Source organism: Arachis hypogaea, chromosome 5 (assembly GCF_003086295.3).
Source record: "Arachis hypogaea cultivar Tifrunner chromosome 5, arahy.Tifrunner.gnm2.J5K5, whole genome shotgun sequence".
NCBI classification, from domain to species: domain Eukaryota; kingdom Viridiplantae; phylum Streptophyta; class Magnoliopsida; order Fabales; family Fabaceae; genus Arachis; species Arachis hypogaea.
In genome coordinates, this window is record NC_092040.1 from 58952760 (window position 1) to 58974209 (window position 21450).

General features: G+C 39.6%; 1 non-coding gene across 1 annotated transcript; it reads left to right on the plus strand.

Annotated features, from left to right (window-relative positions):
- Nucleotides 1-21044: 21044 nt before the first annotated feature.
- On the plus strand, nt 21045-21152 carry LOC112804776 (small nucleolar RNA R71). The gene has a single exon (XR_003203393.1). It is a non-coding gene; the product is annotated as a small nucleolar RNA R71 (small nucleolar RNA).
- The last annotated feature ends 298 nt before the right edge of the window (nt 21153-21450 follow it).

Sequence of the window (21450 nt, forward strand, 5' to 3'; positions counted from 1 at the left end):
AAGACATCTAATACAATAGATAAATGTTCTATTTATAATAAACTAGCTCCTAGGGTTTACATGAGTAAGTAATTGATGCATAAGTCCACTTCCGGGGCCCACTTGGTGTATGTTTGGGCTGAGCTTGATTAATCCACGAGTTGAGGCTTCTCTTGGAGTTGAACTCCGAGTTATGACGTGTTTTGGGCGTTCAACTCCGGATCATGACGTTTTTCTGGCGTTTAACTCCAGACAGCAGCATGTACTTGGCGTTCAACGCCAAGTTACGTCGTCAATTTCCGAATAAAGTATGAACTATTATATATTGCTGGAAAGCTCTGGATGTCTACTTTCCAACGCCGTTGAGAGCGCACCAATTGGAGTTCTGTAGCTCCAGAAAATCCATTTCGAGTGCAGGGAGGTCAGATTCCAACAGCATCAGCAGTCCTTTTGTCAGCCTTTTTCAGAGTTTTGCTCAAGTCCCTCAATTTCAGCCAGAATTTATCTGAAATCACAGAAAAACACACAAACTCATAGTAAAGTCCAGAAATGTGAATTTATCATAAAAACTAATGAAAACATCCCTAAAAGTAGCTCAAACTTACTAAAAACTATATAAAAACAATGCCAAAAAGCGTATAAATTATCCGCTCATCACAACACCAAACTTAAATTGTTGCTTGTCCCCAAGCAACTGAAAATCAATTAGGATAAAAAGAAGAGAATATACTATAAATTCCAGAATATCAATGAATATTAATTTAATTAGATGAGCGGGACTTGTAGCTTTTTGCTTCTGAATAGTTTTGGCATCTCACTTTTTCCTTTGTAGTTCAGAGTGATTGGCGTCTCTGGGAACTTAGAATTTTGGATAGTGTTATTGATTTTCCTAGTTAAGCATGTTGATTCTTGAACACAGCTACTTATGAGTCTTGGCCGTGGCCCTAAGCACTTTGTTTTCCAGTATTACCACCGGATACACAAATGCCACAGACACATGACTGGGTGAACCTTTTCAGATTGTGACTCAACTTTGCTAGAGTCCCCAGTTAGTGGTGTCCAGAGCTCTTAAGCACACTCTTTTTTGCTTTGGATCACGACTTTAACCACTCAGTCTCAAGCTTTTCACTTGGACCTTCATGACACAAGCACATGGTTAGGGACAGCTTGATTTAGCCGCTTGGGCCTGGATTTAATTTCCTTGGGCCCTCCTATCCATTGATGCTCAAAGCCTTGGATCCTTTCTACCCTTGCCTTTTGGTTTTAAGGGCTATTGGCTTTTTCTACTGCTCCTTCTTTTTCTTTCTCAATTTTTCGCCATTTTTTTTCACAAGCTTTTGCTTTTTCACTGCTTTTTCTTGCTTCAAGAATCAATTTCATGATTTTTTTTAGATCATCAATAACATTTCTCTTTGTTCATCATTCTTTCAAGAGCCAACAATTTTAACATTCATAAACAACAAGATCAAAAATATGCACTGTTCAAGCATTCATTCAGAAAACAAAAAGTATTGTCACCACATCAATATAATTAAATTAAATTCAAGGATAAATTCGAAATTCATGTACTTCTTGTTCTTTTGAATTAAAACATTTTTCATTTAAGAGAGGTGAAGGATTAATGGATTTATTCATAACTTTAAGACATAGTTACTAACTACTAATGATCATGAAGTAGATAAACATATAAAAAAAATGAAAAGTAGAAAAAAAAATTTTAGAACAAGGAATGAGTCCACCTGAGTGAGGGTGGCGCCTTCTTGAAGATCCAATGGTGCTTTTTGAGCTCCTTTATGTCTCTTCCTTGCTTCTGTTGCATGATCCCTAATGATTTTGGTGTTTTTATCATTATTTGCTCCCAATAGTTGTGTGGAGGATAATTTATCCCCTGAGGTATCTCAGGGATCTCTTGATTTGCAGCCACATGTTCTACCACTGAGCTATGATGGCTTATATTAGTCTTTCCATCTCCCATGACTCAGAGGTGGAATCTTTTGTCTTTTTCCTTGTTCCTGCTCATATAGGGAAGAAGAGAACAAGAAAAGAAAGTGGAATCATCTATGTCACAGTATAGAGATTCCTTTATGTTAGTAGAAGAAGAAAGGGAAGAAGAGTGAAGAAGAATGGGTAAGGATAGAGGTGGTGATTTGAGATGAAGAGAAGTGAAGAGAATTGTTAGTAAATAAATAAATTAAATAGAATAAGAGAAGAGAAGAGAAATTTCGAAAATAATTTTTGAAAAAGAGGTTAGTAATTTTCGAAAATCAAAGACAAAATATAATTAAAATTAAAATTTAAAACAAAAAGAATTTTTGAAAAAGAGAGGGAGAATTTTCGAAATTTAGAGAGGGATAGGTAGTTAGTTGGTTTTGAAAAAGATAAGAAACAAACAAAAAGTTGGTTAGTTGATTGAAAAAGATTTGAAATCAAATTTTGAAAAAGATAAGAAGATAAGAAGTTAGATAAGATATTTTGAAATCAAATTTTGAAAAAGATAAAATTTTGAAAAAGATAAGATAAAAAGATAAGATAATTAGATAAGATAAAAAGATATGAAAAGATAAGATTAAAAAGATATTTTTTTGAAAAGATATGATTTTAAAAGATATGGTTTTAAAAAGATATGATTGAAATTAGTTTTGAAAAAGATTTAATTTTTAAAATTAAAATTAATTACTTAACTAACGAGAAACTAAAAGATAAGATTCTAGAATTTAAAGATTGAACCTTTCTTAACAAGAAAGTAACAAACTTCAAATTTTTGAACCAATCACATTAATTGTTAGCTAATTTTCGAAAATATGATATAAAGATAAGAAAAAGATTTTGAAAATATTTTGAAAAAGATTTTTGAAATTTTCGAAAAATAGAGAAAAAAAAATGAAAAAGATATGATTTTTGAAAAAGATTTTGAAAAGATAAGATTTTTAAAATTGAAATTTTGACTTGACTTGTAAGAAACAACTAATTTTAAAAATTTTTGACCATGTCAACCCAAAATTTCGAAAATTTGGAGGAAAATAAGGAAAAGATATTTTTTTGATTTTTTGAATTTTTACTTATGAAAGAGAAAAACAACAAAAATATTCAATGCATGAAATTTTTAGATCAAAACAATGAATGCATGCAAGAATGCTATGAATGTCAAGATGAACACCAAGAACACTTTGAAGATCATGATGAACATCAAGAATATAATTTTGAAAAATTTTTAATGCAAAGAAAACATGCAAGACACCAAACTTAGAAATCTTTAATGCATGGAAAATATGAATGCAAAAGTGCACATGAAAAACAACAAACAACACAAAACAAGAAATCATCAAGATCAAACAAGAAGACTTATCAAGAACAACTTGAAGATCATGAAGAACACAATGAATGCATGAGATTTTCGAAAAGAAATGCAAGAAAAATTTTTTTAAAGCATGCAATTGACACCAAACTTAAAAATTGACTCAAGACTTAAACAAGAAACACAAAATATTTTTGATTTTTATGATTTTATGATTTTTTTGTATTTTTATTAATTTTTTCGAAAAACATGGTTAGAAAAACGAAAAAATAAAAGAAAAATTTTGAAAAAGATTTTTGAAAAGAAAATTACCTAATCTGAGCAACAAGATGAACCGTCAGTTGTCTATACTCGAACAATCCCCGGCAACGGCGCCAAAAACTTGGTGGACGAAATTGTGATCACTATTCTTTGATGTGCATTCATTGTAAAATTGTGGAATTTAGGTATTGATGCAATTGCATATTTGTTATATTAGCTAGTTAGTTTAGTTGGTTTTAGCTTACTTTCACTCATTTTCTCTAAATAAACAAGTCCTTTTATGAGTTTTATCTCCATGCATGAGAATACCAATGAACATGTGATTCTAGCCAAATTCATGCAAATGATTTAAGGAATGCATATATGAATGAGTATGAATGAATCTCATGAAATTTATTGCATGAATTGGTAAGACTTTGAAGCTATTCCCCTTGTTGATGATAGGTGATGAAACAAGAAAGCATGGAAGCAAGAATGATGCAAGCTGGGCAGGAAGAGGTTGGCGTTGCCAACTTGGAGATAATGGGCGTTGTTCATGGCAACGCCAGGTAACCTTGCAAGAAGAAGTTGGCGTTGCCAACTTGGAGATAGTGGGCGTTGTTCATGGCAACGCCAGGCAGCCCTGGAGAAGCAAAGTTGGCGTTGCCAACTTGAAGAATAAGGTGCGTTATTGAAGGCAACGCCAAGCAACTTTGGCACCATCCAAGTTGCCAACGCCAAGACATGGCACCATCCAAGTTGCTAACGCCAAGACATGGCACCAACCAAGTTGCCAACGCCCATAAGCCTTGCCATGCACGTTGCCAACGCCAGGAAGCAAACATGGAGCCTTGAGAAAGGCTCGAGCACGTTGCCAACGTGCTGAAGAGAAGGAGTGTTCATCAACAACGCCAGGAAATTTTGATGCACGTTGCTAACTTGGAATATAGGGGCGTTATCCACAACAACTCCAACAAGGCAGCCTGACCTTACCTCCTTCAATGGAGTATATCTTGAGCTACAAAACTCCAAATGAGGTGATTCCAACCACATTTGAAAGTAGACATCCAGAGCTTTCCAACCATATATCATAGTATGGGGTTGGCATTCATTTTGAAGCTTCAAAAGCTGGCGTTACCAACGCTGGAAACAAGGGCGTTTTCACCAAAAACGTGTGCGATTTTGGCAGCCTGACCATGTCTCCTTCAATGGAGCATAACTTGAGCTACAGAGATCCAAATTGAGTGATTCCAGTTGCGTTGGAAAGCTAACATTCAGAGCTTTCCAACCATATATAATAGTCTATGGTGGAGCACAAAATTGAAGCCAAACCAGAGTCATCTTTAGGCCCTAAAAACAAGAATATGAAGTTGAAAGTCAAGAAGGCTAGAGATGAGCCCTGGAGGGGGGGCACGAGCACGTTGCCAACGTGCTAGCAAGGGTGCGTTTTTGGCAACAACGCCAGCCTCATTTCCCTGCTTTGGGAGGCTAGGCACGGGCACGTTGCTAACTTGGCAAAATGGGTGCGTTTTTGGCAACAACTTGGCAGCTTGACCTTACCTTCTTTGAGGAAGCATAACCTGAGCTAGGAAAGTCCAAATGAGGTGATTCCAGTGGCATTGAAAAATAGACATCAAGAGCTTTCCAATGATGTATAATAGTCCATATTGAGGCAGAAGGTTGACACTCAAATTCTGGGCTACATTTAGCATGAAAGTAGAGCCAAGAAGAAGAAAAGCAAGTTGTTAGCAACAACTTGGGCTAGTAACGCCCAAGTCTCATACTTCACTTCCAGGAAAATGTCATGCACGTTGCCAACTTGCATTAAGCCTGGAGTTATTGCCAATAACGCCCCTCAATGGGCCAGAATGGTTGCCAACTTGCTTTGCTTCCCCTATTCATCACAAAGGCCAACAACTTCTTCAATTGAACCAAGAATGCAACAATGAGAAAGCCCACATTGCTAACCCAATTCAAGGTCTTTGAAAGAGTTTTAGGAGTAGTATAAATAGAAGAGATTGGTGTACTTGTAAAGGACTTTCTTCTGACTTTTCTTTACCTTTTGACACTTAGAATTTTACACTTTTGAACACTTTTATTTTGAGAACTCTTTGGTACTTCCGGGAGGATATCCGGAAGCATTTTTCTGGGTTCTTCTTGGAACTTTTCTTCTTCATTTTTTGAAGCTTTAAGCATTTTATTATTCTTCTCCTTCTCCCTTTACACTTAGTTTAATTTTTGTTTATGGCAATTATGGTTGAAATTGGAGCTATGATTCACTAAACCCCACTTTCATTAGGGGGAAGAGCTCTGTTTGTTGGAATGAATTGGTGAACCCATCTTCTCCTTCTCAATTCTAGTGGTTGATCTAAAGAGGGAACTCTTGCTCTTCAAAGATTCAACCACCATCGAGAGAGGGGTTAATCTATATGAATTATGTGGTGAATTTGAGGAATGAGCCACATAATTCAGTTTAGAGTTCATCCTTTCATGATTTCCTCAATCAATATACCTTGGTTAGTATGTGAGATGTAACTCTCCTTGGTTGAGATTATGGGAATTGTGTGGCTGGATTAAATTTGAGCTTCATCTCTTCTCATGAACAATTAGATCACGAGAGTGGCAGTTGATTATGTTGAGAGAGATTGAATCACCAAGAGATTGGGATTCAATCACCCAATTGCCATGGATCTATACCCATGATTGAGGAAGATTTGACTAACATCAATTCATGAAAACTAGCATCTCTGATCCCTAATGATCCTCTCTATCATTAATTCTCATTTCTCTTGTTCTTAGTGTTTGAAAACCCATTACCCAATTCCCTTCTACATTCTTGCAATTTATTATTCTTGTCATTTACATTTTGTTTCTTTATTTCTTACTCTCTTGCTCTTTAGAATTCAGCACTTTAATTCCTTGCAATTTATCTTTGATGTCATTTAAGTTTCTTGCACTTTAAGTTTCCGTTATTTACTTTCACTTTATTTCTCTATTCTAGTTTTTTTTACATTCTTTGCCATTTAAATTCTTGCAATTATGTCCAAAAATCAAAATGCTCATGAAATCAAAACTTTGTTTGCTTGACTAAATCTACCCTTTAACTAAAGTTGCTTAATCTACCAATCTCCGTGGGATCGATCTCACTCTTTGTGAGTTTTATTACTTGATACGACCCGGTATACTTGCCGGTTGTACGTGAAATCACAATTTTTACGTATCAAGTTTTTGGCGCCGTTGCCGGGGATTGGAAAGATTGACAATGATTAAGTGAAAGGTGGTTTAGATTAAGCATTTTCTTTGTGTTTTTGTTAAGCCCACTAACTGTTTGATACTTTGTTTCACTAACCCCAATTCCACTCTAGTTCTAGAGTGTCTCACTTGTGATTTTGGTTTTGTTTGTGTATGTCAGGAGCTAGTAGACGTAATATTGAGGACGAGAGAACCCTCCGAAGGATAAGGAGAGCAGAAAGAGGAAAGTTCATAGTTGGTGAAGAAGGGTCAGAGGAATCAGAGGGAGAAGATCAAGTCATGGAGGATGAGATGCAAAATCCTCCTGGAGGGGTCAACAATAATGGTGGACAAGCTAGAAGGGTGTTATCCTCGTATACCATCCCTGACCCAAGACATTGTGGAAGCAGTATTGCTACACCAAATGTTCAGGCCAATAACTTTGAGTTAAAACCTCAGCTCATCACTTTGGTACAGAACAATTGCTCTTATGGAGGGGGACCTCTTGAAGACCCAAATCAACATCTCTCTGTTTTTCTGAGGATATGCAATACAGTGAAGACGAATGGAGTGCATCCAGATGTCTACAAGTTGTTGCTATTTCCATTTTCTTTGAGGGATAAAGCCACTCAATGGCTAGAATCATTCCCCAAGGAAAGCCTCAATGATTGGAATGAAGTGATGAGCAAATTTCTAGCAAAGTTCTACCCACCTCAAAAGATCATCAAGTTGAAGACAGAGGTTCAAACTTTCAGGCAATTGGAAGGGGAGTCATTGTATGAAGCCTGGGAAAGATATAAGGCACTCATGAGAAGATGTCCACCTGACATGTTTAGTGACTGGGTCAAACTCCAAAACTTCTATGAAGGCTTAAGCTTAGAAGCAAGGAAGGGACTAGACTACTCATCAGGAGGATCACTCAACATGATGAAAACTGCCGAGGAGGCTCAAGACCTCATTGAGATTGTGGCAAACAATCAGTATTATTACTCATCAGAGAGGCAACATAACCCGGCCCCAAAGAAAGGCGTAATGGAGCTTGAAGGTGTTGACGCTATCTTGGCACAAAATAAGTTAATGCACCAACAAATCCAACAACAAATGGAAATGATAACAAAGAGAATGGATGGTTTCCAGCTAGCATTAGTGAACACAACAAATCAACCATCACTTGAATGAAAACCATTGGCAAAAGAACAACAGCCACAACCACACCCGTAACACAAATAACCAAAATCACCATGCCACTAACACTAACCAATATAGAAAAACACAAAACACATATCAACCACCCCATCATAATTCACAAACTCACCAAAATAACTTCTCTGCACCATCATCCAACTCACAAAATTTCCACACTAATCCACCCAACAACTTCCAACAACAATCAACCACCATCATACCCCCAATTGACCATCATGAAACTAGAATCTCAAGTCTTGAAGCAACCTTGCAAGCACTTGCTCAAACCACTCAAGCCTTAGCTAAGGGACACAAGGAACATGAGGTCATCATGAAGAATATTTAGAGACAAGTGGGACAATTAGCCAAACAAGCTGAACGGCCAACCAATGTTCTTCCAAGTGATACGATACCCAACCCAAGAGACACAGAAAAAGCCATAAAATGGGAGGAGTGTAAAGCAATCACCCTGAGAAGTGGGAAGAAAGTGGAGACAGAAGCCATCACTCAGGAAGAGCACATCAAAGAAGGCTTAAAAGAAGAGGTGAAGGAACAAAAGCAGGAGCAAGAAACCTATACACAAAGTGATAAATTAGCTAAGAAGGAGACAGTGAAAGCATACCAACCAATGCTCCCATACCCTCAAAGGTTTAAAGAAGAGAACAAAGAGAAGCAATATTCCAAATTCTTGGAAATATTCAAGACACTACACATCAACATCCCCTTCATTGAAGCACTTGAACAGATGCCCCTATATGCTAAGTTCATGAAGGAATTGTTGACAAAGAAAAGATCCTTGAAAGAGGGACAAACGGTTATGATGACCAGGGAGTGTAGTGCCATCATCCAGAAAAAGTTGCCAAAGAAGAAGAAAGACCCAGGGAGCTTTCACATCCCCTGCACAATAGGCAACATGATGATTGAGAGAGCATTTTGTGATCTTGGTGCAAGCATAAATCTGATGCCTCTATCTTTGATAAGGAAGCTTCAGATTCATGAATTGAAACCTACAAAGATAGCCCTTCAAATGGCGGATAAATCTATTCAGCAAGCACTCGGGGTTGTAGAGAATGTATTAGTAAAGGTGGACAAATTTTTCCTCCCAGTTGACTTTGTCATCCTAGACATAGAGGAAGATGACAACACTCCCATTATTCTAGGGAGGCCCTTTTTAGCTACGGCCAGGGCATTGATAGATGTCGAAAAAGGAGAATTAATGCTAAGGGTGCACGATGAGCATATAGTGTTCCATGTGTTCAAGAATTTGCAAGACTCTACCCAAGAGGAAGAGTGTATGAAGATTGATTCCATAGATCCAAACTTGAAAGAGGCACCCGATGAGGCACTTCCAAGCTCATGCTGGAAAGAAAATGAAGAAGTGGAGGTGCTGTAACAAGCTCAAAGAATAGAGGAGAAGCTGCAATCAAAGTCAGCATTTAAGATTCATAGCAAGGACCGTCCAAAAATTGAGACCCCAAAACCTGGACTATCTCCTGGAAAAGAAGAGAGTCCCAAGAAGAAAATGCCAAGAGGATGGAGAAACAAGAAAATCTCCACTGAAGACTTCTCACCAGGGGATAAAGTGATGCTAACTTACCAACCAATAGAGACATCTCCACACTTTTCTGGATACTACACAGTGAACAAAATCCTCTCACTTGAACATGTGGAAATCATCAAGAATGATACTGGAAGGAAGCTCACGGTGAGAGGGGAAGGATTAAGGCACTATGATCATCATCCGCCCTAAAGAGGGACAACCGTCGAGCTAATGACGATAAAAAAGCGCTTGTTGGGAGGCAACCCAACCAAAGGTAGTTTTTTTTCTTAGTTAATTCAATAAAAGAGTTAAGTATATTTATCTGCATTGCAAGGAGCTAAGTTTGGTATTACACACCAACAGAATTCAAAGGTGAATGTGAGGTACTAAGTTTGGTGTTCCACCAAAAAGTTTCATTAAATACACATTTTAACCCTTTGCATGATTAGTCACTAGCTCCAAACAATCAGAAAAACTACTTAACAATTGCTACTTTTAATTTAGATTTTGTTTCCTTAATAGAAGCACTTGATGTTTCTTACATGTATTCATTCCACTGCATATAAAAGTAAGCAAGGAACTAAGTTTGGTGTCCCCACACCAACTTATGTCTAGAAGATCACAAGCATACATGCATGCTAACCATCTCTCAAGTGCTTGGGGACAAGCAACTTTCAAAGTTCATTGTAGGCGATCACTTCAATGTTGAAAAGGATCAAACATCATCAACCAAAGAGACAAAGAGGGATATAAAGACCAACAATGATGATGATAAGGAGTAAAGCAAGTAAACTCCAAAAGGTTGTATTGTTGAGTGATTGTCTTGTATTCAAACTACTATGATTGAAAGTGATATTGTACCCCTGTTTGTCTGCTTAGTATAACTTCTTTGTAGTTCAATAACTAAGATGTTTGATATATCATAACACCATACTCTTGAAATTGCTTGCACTCAATACCTATGAAAATGCAAACAGAGAACATTTCTTTGAAAAGAATGATTGAGGAGTCAAAAATCTATTTTGAGGCAAGTAAAAGATTAAGAGAAGTGGTGGTTCTAGTTGTATGATTGTGTATTGCGGTTGCATGTTTGTGAAAACTTGCATGGGAGCTCATAGGCAGGAAATAGAGTTCAAAGAAGTATTATGGAGATTCTCAAACACTTATTGATCCAAGAAGCAGCAAAAAAAAAAAAAAAAAAAAGAAAACAAAAGAAGATGGCAAAAGGCTCTGAGCATCAATTACTAGGAAGAAAAGGAAGGAAATGAAAACTCAAAGAGTTACTATCCTAGTTAAATGCTTGTGGTAGAATTGTGTCAAAGAGAGAGGCTTGAGCAAGTAAATCCTAAGGGGTGTTTCAACACCTAATACCTTAAAACCAACTGGTTTGGGAGTATTGATTGAAAGCTTATCTAAAGAGCCGCTTTGAGACATGACACTTAGAGTCAAGGCCAAGACACATAAACTATGAGCTATTTCAAGGTGATTACCTATATAGAGATTTCCATGATATCATTTGAATGAAAGTCCTAAGATCTAAGACTTCCAAAATGTAAGGACTGATAAGCACTGGGACCCTTGCATGAACACATAATTCAGAGTTCACCCCACTATCACTTAATCACTTCACTCACCAAGGTATTACAAGCTATTCCTCAACTCATTCCAATTAAAAGAAATCTTTGTGCATAATTCTTTTGTTGCTTGAGGACAAGCAAGGTTTAAGTTTGGTGTTGTGATGCAATTGCATATTTGTTATATTAGCTAGTTAGTTTAGTTGGTTTTAGCTTACTTTCACTCATTTTCTCTAAATAAACAAGTCCTTTTATGAGTTTTATCTCCATGCATGAGAATACCAATGAACATGTGATTCTAGCCAAATTCATGCAAATGATTTAAGGAATGCATATATGAATGAGTATGAATGAATCTCATGAAATTTATTGCATGAATTGGTAAGACTTTGAAGCTATTCCCCTTGTTGATGATAGGTGATGAAACAAGAAAGCATGGAAGCAAGAATGATGCAAGCTGGGCAGGAAGAGGTTGGCGTTGCCAACTTGGAGATAATGGGCGTTGTTCATGGCAACGCCAGGTAACCTTGCAAGAAGAAGTTGGCGTTGCCAACTTGGAGATAGTGGGCGTTGTTCATGGCAACGCCAGGCAGCCCTGGAGAAGCAAAGTTGGCGTTGCCAACTTGAAGAATAAGGTGCGTTATTGAAGGCAACGCCAAGCAACTTTGGCACCATCCAAGTTGCCAACGCCAAGACATGGCACCATCCAAGTTGCTAACGCCAAGACATGGCACCATCCAAGTTGCTAACGCCAAGACATGGCACCAACCAAGTTGCCAACGCCCATAAGCCTTGCCATGCACGTTGCCAACGCCAGGAAGGGCACCAACCAAGTTGCCAACGCCCATAAGCCTTGCCATGCACGTTGCCAACGCCAGGAAGCAAACATGGAGCCTTGAGAAAGGCTCGAGCACGTTGCCAACGTGCTGAAGAGAAGGAGTGTTCATCAACAACGCCAGGAAATTGTGATGCACGTTGCTAACTTGGAATATAGGGGCGTTATCCACAACAACTCCAACAAGGCAGCCTGACCTTACCTCCTTCAATGGAGTATATCTTGAGCTACAAAACTCCAAATGAGGTGATTCCAACGGCATTTGAAAGTAGACATCTAGAGCTTTCCAACCATATATCATAGTATGGGGTTGTCATTCATTTTGAAGCTTCAAAAGCTGGCGTTACCAACGCTGGAAACAAGGGCGTTTTCACCAAAAACGTGTGCGATTTTGGCAGCCTGACCATGTCTCCTTCAATGGAGCATAACTTGAGCTACAGAGATCCAAATTGAGTGATTCCAGTTGCGTTGGAAAGCTAACATTCAGAGCTTTCCAACCATATATAATAGTCTATGGTGGAGCACAAAATTGAAGCCAAACCAGAGTCATCTTTAGGCCCTAAAAACAAGAATATGAAGTTGAAAGTCAAGAAGGCTAGAGATGAGCCCTGGAGGGGGGGCACGAGCACGTTGCCAACGTGCTAGCAAGGGTGCGTTTTTGGCAACAACGCCAGCCTCATTTCCCTGCTTTGGGAGGCTAGGCACGGGCACGTTGCTAACTTGGCAAAATGGGTGCGTTTTTGGCAACAACTTGGCAGCTTGACCTTACCTTCTTTGAGGAAGCATAACTTGAGCTAGGAAAGTCCAAATGAGGTGATTCCAGTGGCATTGAAAAATAGACATCAAGAGATTTCCAATGATGTATAATAGTCCATATTGAGGCAGAAGGTTGACACTCAAATTCTGGGCTACATTTAGCATGAAAGTAGAGCCAAGAAGAAGAAAAGCAAGTTGTTAGCAACAACTTGGGCTAGTAACGCCCAAGTCTCATACTTCACTTCCAGGAAAATGTCATGCACGTTGCCAACTTGCATTAAGCCTGGAGTTATTGCCAATAACGCCCCTCAATGGGCCAGAATGGTTGCCAACTTGCTTTGCTTCCCCTATTCATCACAAAGGCCAACAACTTCTTCAATTGAACCAAGAATGCAACAATGAGAAAGCCCACATTGCTAACCCAATTCAAGGTCTTTGAAAGAGTTTTAGGAGTAGTATAAATAGAAGAGATTGGTGTACTTGTAAAGGACTTTCTTCTGACTTTTCTTTACTTTTTGACACTTAGAATTTTACACTTTTGAACACTTTTATTTTGAGAACTCTTTGGTACTTCCGGGAGGATATCCGGAAGCATTTTTCTGGGTTCTTCTTGGAACTTTTCTTCTTCATTTTTTTGAAGCTTTAAGCATTTTATTATTCTTCTCCTTCTCCCTTTACACTTAGTTTAATTTTTGTTTATGGCAATTATGGTTGAAATTGGAGCTATGATTCACTAAACCCCACTTTCATTAGGGGGAAGAGCTCTGTTTGTTGGAATGAATTGGTGAACCCATCTTCTCCTTCTCAATTCTAGTGGTTGATCTAAAGAGGGAACTCTTGCTCTTCAAAGATTCAACCACCATCGAGAGAGGGGTTAATCTATATGAATTATGTGGTGAATTTGAGGAATGAGCCACATAATTCAGTTTAGAGTTCATCCTTTCATGATTTCCTCAATCAATATACCTTGGTTAGTATGTGAGATGTAACTCTCCTTGGTTGAGATTATGGGAATTGTGTGGCTGGATTAAATTTGAGCTTCATCTCTTCTCATGAACAATTAGATCACGAGAGTGGCAGTTGATTATGTTGAGAGAGATTGAATCACCAAGAGATTGGGATTCAATCACCCAATTGCCATGGATCTATACCCATGATTGAGGAAGATTTGACTAACATCAATTCATGAAAACTAGCATCTCTGATCCCTAATGATCCTCTCTATCATTAATTCTCATTTCTCTTGTTCTTAGTGTTTGAAAACCCATTACCCAATTCCCTTCTACATTCTTGCAATTTATTATTCTTGTCATTTACATTCTGTTTCTTTATTTCTTACTCTCTTGCTCTTTAGAATTCAGCACTTTAATTCCTTGCAATTTATCTTTGATGTCATTTAAGTTTCTTGCACTTTAAGTTTCCGTTATTTACTTTCACTTTATTTCTCTATTCTAGTTTTTTTTACATTCTTTGCCATTTAAATTCTTGCAATTATGTTCAAAAATCAAAATGCTCATGAAATCAAAACTTTGTTTGCTTGACTAAATCTACCCTTTAACTAAAGTTGCTTAATCTACCAATCTCCGTGGGATCGATCTCACTCTTTGTGAGTTTTATTACTTGATACGACCCGGTATACTTGCCGGTTGTACGTGAAATCACAATTTTTACTATTTGGCACGAGTGGACACAACTCCGTTCAACTGACCAGCAAGTGTACTGGGTCGTCCAAGTAATAAACCTTACACGAGTAAGGGTCGATCCCACAGAGATTGTTGGTATGAAGCAAGCTATGGTCACCTTGTAGATCTCAGTTAGTGATTGGAATCATAGAGTCAAATGGAATTAAATTGGATAAATAAAATAAATAAAAGGGATAAGAATACTTATGCAGATTCATTGGTGGAAATTTCAGATAAGCGAATGAAGATACTGTATGGCTCAAGGACGCCTGCTCTCCCACTGCTTCAACTCAATCCTTCTTACTCCTTTCCATGGCAAGCTGTATGTAGGGCATCACCGTTGTCAATGGCTACATCCCATCCTCTCAGTGAAAACGTTCCTATGCTCTGTCACAGCACGGCTAATCATCTGTCGGTTCTCAATCAGGTTGGAATAGAATCCCTTGATTCTTTTGCGCTTGACATCACGCCCAGCCTTCAGGAGTTTGAAGCTCGTCACAGTCATTCAATCCCAGGATCCTACTCGGAATACCACAGACAAGGTTTAGACCTTCCGGATCCTCATGAATGCCGCCATCTATCTAACTTATACCACGAAGATTCTGTTGGGGAATCTAAGAGATACACATTCAAGCTCTGTTGCATGTAGAACGGAAGTGGTTGTCAATCACGTGCATTCATAAGTGAGAATGATAATGAGGGTTACTTATCATCACATTCATCATGTTCTTGAGTACGAATGAATATCTTGGAATAAGAATAAAAGAGATTTGAATAAAAGACAATGGAATTGCATTAATACTTGAGGTACAGCAGAGCTCCACACCCTTAATCTATGGTGTGCAGAAACTCCACCGTTGAAAATACATAAGCAAAAGGTTCAGGCATGGCCGAATGGCCAGCCCCCATGTGGTCACAAGACCGAATGATCAAAGACATCTAATACAATAGATAAATGTTCTATTTATAATAAACTAGCTCCTAGGGTTTACATGAGTAAGTAATTGATGCATAAGTCCACTTCCGGGGCCCACTTGGTGTATGTTTGGGCTGAGCTTGATTAATCCACGAGTTGAGGCTTCTCTTGGAGTTGAACTCCGAGTTATGACGTGTTTTGGGCGTTCAACTCCGGATCATGACGTTTTTCTGGCGTTTAACTCCAGACAGCAGCATGTACTTAGCGTTCAACGCCAAGTTATGTCGTCAATTTCCGAATAAAGTATGAACTATTATATATTGCTGGAAAGCTCTGGATGTCTACTTTCCAACGCCGTTAAGAGCGCGCCAATTGGAGTTCTGTAGCTCCAGAAAATCCATTTCGAGTGCAGGGAGGTCAGATTCCAACAGCATCAGCAGTCCTTTTGTCAGCCTTTTTCAGAGTTTTGCTCAAGTCCCTCAATTTCAGCCAGAATTTACCTGAAATCACAGAAAAACACACAAACTCATAGTAAAGTCCAGAAATGTGAATTTATCATAAAAACTAATGAAAACATCCCTAAAAGTAGCTCAAACTTACTAAAAACTATATAAAAACAATGCCAAAAAGCGTATAAATTATCCGCTCATCACGGCTCTTTCTTCCTCTTGAAGATCCTATGGAGCGCTTGAGCTCCTCAATGTCTCTTCCTTGTCTTTGTTGCTCCTCCCTCATGATTCTTTGATCTTCTCTAATCTCATGGAGGATGATGGAGTGTTCTTGATGCTCCACCCTTAGTTGTCCCATGTTGGAACTCAATTCTCCTAGGGAGGTGTTTAGTTGCTCCCAATAGTTTTGTGGAGGAAAGTGCATCCCTTGAGGAATCTCAGGGATCTCATGATGAGTGGGGTCTCTTGTGTGCTCCATCCTCTTCTTAGTGATGGGCTTGTCCTCATCAATGGGGGTGTCTCCCTCTATGTCAACTCCAACTGAATAACAGAGGTGACAAATGAGATGAGGGAAGGCTAACCTTGCCAAGGTAGAGGACTTGTCCGCCACCTTATAGAGTTCTTGGGCTATAACCTCATGAACTTCTATTTCTTCTCCAATCATGATGCTATGGATCATAATAGCCCGGTCTATAGTAACTTCGGACCGGTTGCTAGTGGGAATGATTGAGCGTTGGATGAACTCCAACCATCCTCTAGCTATGGGTTTGAGGTCATGCCTTCTCAATTGAACCGGCTTCCCTCTTGAATATCTCTTCCATTGGGCGCCCTCTTCACATATGATCGTGAGGACTTGGTCCAACCTTTGATCAAAGTTGACCCTTCTAGTGTAAGGATGTTCATCTCCTTGCATCATGGGCAAGTTGAATGCCAACCTTACACTTTCCGGACTGAAATCCAAGTATTTCCCCCGAACCATAGTAAGATAATTATTTGGATTCGGGTTCACACTTTCATCATGGTTCTTAGTGATCCATGCATTGGCATAGAACTCTTGAACCATCAAGATTCCGACTTATTGAATGGGGTTGGTAAGAACTTCCCAACCTCTTCTTCGGATCTCATGTCGGATCTCCGGATATTCACTCTTTTTGAGTGAAAAAGGGACCTCGAGGATCACCTTCTTCAAGGCCACAACTTCATGGAAGTGGTCTTGATGCACCCTTGAGATGAATCTCTCCATCTCCCATGACTCGGAGGTGGAAGCTTTTGCCTTTCCTTTCCTCTTTCTAGAGGTTTCTCCGGCCTTAGATGCCATAAATGGTTATGGAAAAACAAAAAGCAATGCTTTTACCACACCAAACTTAAAAGGTTTGCTCGTCCTCGAGCAAAAGAAGAAAGAAGAGAGTAGAAGAAGAAGAAATGAGGGGAAAGGGAATGGCTTTTGTTTTTGGCCAAGAAGGGGAGAAGTGGTGTGTATGTTGTGTGAAAATGAAGGAGTGAAGGAGGGTATATATAGGAGAAGGGGAAGGGTAGGGTTCGGCCATTTGAGGGTGGGTTTGGGTGGGAAAGTGGTTTGAATTTGAATGGAGAGGTAGGTGGGGTTTCAAGAATGATGGATGTGAGTGGTGAAGAGAAAGATGGGATTTGATGGGTGAAGGGTTTTTGGGGAAGAGGTGTTGAGGTGATTGGTGAATGGGTGAAGAAGAGAGAGAGAGTTGTAGGGTAGGTGGGGATCCTGTGGGGTCCACAGATCCTGAGGTGTCAAGGAAAAGTCATCCCTGCACCAAATGGCAAACAAAATCACGTTTTTAGCCATTTCTGGCGTTAAACGCCGGGCTGGTGCCCATTTCTGGCGTTTAACGCCAGCTTCTTGCCCCTTTCTGGCGTTTAACGCCATTCTGGTGCCCCTTTCTGGCGTTAAACGCCCAGAATGGTGCCAGACTGGGCGTTAAATGCCCAACAGCTAACCTCACTGGCGTTTAAACGCCAGTGGGTGCGTCCTCCAGGGTGTGCTATTTTTCTTCCTGTTTTTCATTCTGTTTTTGCTTTTTTCATTGATTTTGTGACTTCTTATGATCATCAACCTACAAAAAATATAAAATAACAAAATAAAATAGATAAGATATAACATTGGGTTGCCTCCCAACAAGCGCTTCTTTAATGTCAGTAGCTTGACAGAGGACTCTCATGGAGCCTCACAGATACTCAGAGCCATGTTGGAACCTCCCAACACCAAACTTAGAGTTTGAATGTGGGGGTTCAACACCAAACTTAGAGTTTGGGTGTGGCCTCCCAACACCAAACTTAGAGTTTGGCTGTGGGGGCTCTGTTTGGCTCTGCTTTGAGAGAAGCTCTGCATGCTTCCTCTCCATGATGACAGAGGGGTATCCTTGAGCCTTAAACACCAGGGATTCTTCATTCACTTGAATGATCAACTCTCCTCTATCAACATCAATCACAGCCTTTGCTGTGGCTAGGAAGGGTCTGCCAAGGATGATGGATTCATCCATGCACTTCCCAGTCTCTAGGACTATGAAATCAGTAGGGATGTAATGGTCTTCAACTTTAACCAGAACATCCTCTACAAGTCCGTGGGCTTGTTTTCTTGAATTGTCTGCCATCTCTAGTGAGATTTTTGCAGCTTGCACCTCAGAGATCCCTAACTTCTCCATTACAGAGAGAGGCATGAAGTTAACACTTGACCCTAAGTCACACAAGGCCTTTGATGAGCGGATAATTTGTATGCTTTTTGGCATTGTTTTTAGTGTGTTTTTAGTATAATTCAGTTAGTTTTTAGTATATTTTTATTAGTTTTTAGCTAAAATTCACTTTTCTGGACTTTACTATGAGTTTGTGTGTTTTTCTGTGATTTCAGGTATTTTCTGGCTGAAATTGAGGGTCCTGAGCAAAAATCTGATTCCGAGACCAAAAAGGACTGCAGATGCTGTTGGATTCTGACCTCCCTGCACTCGAAGTGGATTTTCTGGAGCTACAGAAGCCCAATTGACGCGCTCTCAACGGCATTGGAAAGTAGACATCCTGGGCTTTCCAGCAATATATGATAGTCCATACTTTTCCCAACGCCGGAACTGGCATAAAACTTGGAGTTAAACGCCCAAACTGGCATGAAAGCTGGCGTTTAACTCCAGAAAAGGTCTCTACACGAAATTGCTTCATTGCTCAGCCCAAGCACACACCAAGTGGACCCAGAAGTGGATTTTTACGTCATTTACTCATTTCTGTACACCCTAGGTTACTAGTTTACTATTAATAGGATCTTTTGACATTGTATGAGTACCTTTTGATGACCTTATGACATTTTTACACGTTTTCTTCCACAGCATGAGTCTCTAAACCCCATGGTTGGGGGTGAGGAGCTCTGCTATGTCTTGATGGATTAATGCAATTACTACTGTTTCTCATTCAATCATGCTTGCTTCCATTCTAAGATAATACTTGTTCTTAATCCGGATGAATGTGATGATCTGTGACAATCATCATCATTCTCAACTATGAACGTGTGACTGACAACCACCTCCGTTCTACCTTAGATTAAGTAGTTATCTCTTGGATTCTTTAATCGGAATCTTCGTGGTATAAGCTAGACTGATGGCGGCATTCAAGAGAATCCGGAAGGTCTAAACCTTGTCTGTGGTATTCTGAGTAGGATTCAATGACTGAATGACTGTGACGTGCTTCAAACTCCTGAAGGCGGGGCGTTAGTGACAGACGCAAAAGAATCACTGGATTCTATTCCGGCCTGATTGAGAACCGACAGATGAATTCCGCTATGCTGTGACAGAGCATATGCAATCGCTTTCACTGAGAGGATGGGAGGTAGCCATTGACAACAGTGAAACCCTACATACAGCTTGCCATGGAAGGAGACTTGCGTGTTTGAAGAAGAAGACAGTAGGAAAGCAGAGATTCAGAAGATGGAGCATCTCCAAACCTCAACCTATTCTCCATTACTGCAAAACAAGTAATCATTTCATGTTCTTTTGCTTTTCACAATCAATCCTGATAATTTCTGATATCCTGACTAAGATTTACAAGATAACCATAGCTTGCTTCAAGCCGACAATCTCTGTGGGATCGACCCTTGCTCACGCAAGGTATTACTTGGACGACCCAGTACACTTGCTGGTTAGTTGTGCGGAGTTGCAAAAGTGTGATTGCAATTTCGTGCACCAGCCTTCTTGAAGGTCATGGGGCCTATGGTACAAGGTATTGAAAACTTCCCAGGATCCTGTCTCTTTTGAGGCAGTTTCTGCCTAGACACGTCATCCAGTTCTTTGGTGAGCAAAGGAGGTTCATCCTCCCAAGTCTCATTTCCAAACAACTTGTCATTCAGCTTCATGATTGCTCCAAGGTATTTAGCAACTTGCTCCTCAGTGACATACTCATCCTCTTCAGAGGAAGAATACTCATCAGAGCTCATGAATGGCAGAAGTAAGTCCAATGGAATCTCTATGGTCTCAGTTTGAGCCTCAGATTCCCATGATTCCTCATTGGGGAACTCATTGGAGGCCAGTGGACGTCCAGTGAGGCCTTCCTCAGTGGCGTTCACTGCCTCTTCTTCCTCCCAAAATTCGGCCATGTTGATGGCCTTGCACTCTCCTTTTGGATTTTCTTCTGTATTGCTTGGGAGAGTACTAGGAGGGAGTTCAGTAATTTTCTTGCTCAGCTGACCCACTTGTCCTTCCAAGTGTCTAATGGAAGACCTAGTTTCAGTCATGAAACTTTGAGTGGTTTTGATTAGATCAGAGACCATGGTTGCTAAGTCAGAGTTATTCTGCTTAGAACTTTCTGTCTGTTGCTGAGAAGATGATGGAAAAGGCTTGCTATTGCTAAACTTGTTTCTTCCACCATTATTATTGTTGAAACCTTGTTGAGGTCTCTGTTGATCCTTCCATGAGAGATTTGGATGATTTCTCCATGAAGGATTATAGGTGTTTCCATAGGGTTCTCCCATGTAATTCACCTCTTCCATTGAAGGGTTCTCAGGATCATAAGCTTCTTCCTCAGATGAAGCTTCCTCAGTACTGCTTGGTGCATTTTGCATTCCAGACAGACTTTGAGAAATCATATTGACTTGTTGGGTCAATATTTTGTTTTGTGCCAATATGGCATTCAGAGTGTCAATCTCAAGAACTCCTTTCTTCTAACTAGTCCCATTGTTCACAGGATTTCTTTCAGAAGTGTACATGAATTGGTTATTTGCAACCATTTCAATTAGCTCTTGAGCTTCTGTAGGCATCTTCTTCAGATGAAGAGAGCCTCCAGCAGAGCTATCCAAGGACATCTTGGATAGTTCAGAGAGACCATCATAGAAAATTCCTATGATGCTCCATTCAGAAAGCATGTCATAGGGACATTTTCTGATTAATTGTTTGTATCTTTCCCAAGCTTCATAGAGGGATTCTCCTTCCTTCTGTCTGAAGGTTTGGACTTCCACTCTAAGCTTACTCAATTTTTGAGGTGGAAAGAACTTTGCCAAGAAGGCATTGACTAGCTTTTCCCAAGAGTCCAGGCTTTCTTTAGGTTGTGAGTCCAACCATGTTCTAGCTCTGTCTCTTACAGCAAAAGGGAATAGCATAAGTCTGTAGACCTCAGGGTCAACCCCATTAGTCTTGACAGTGTCACAGATTTGCAAGAACTCAGCTAAAAACTGATGAGGATCTTCCAGTGGAAGTCCATGGAACTTGCAATTCTGTTGCATTAGAGAAACTAATTGAGGCTTAAGCTCAAAGTTGTTTGCTCCA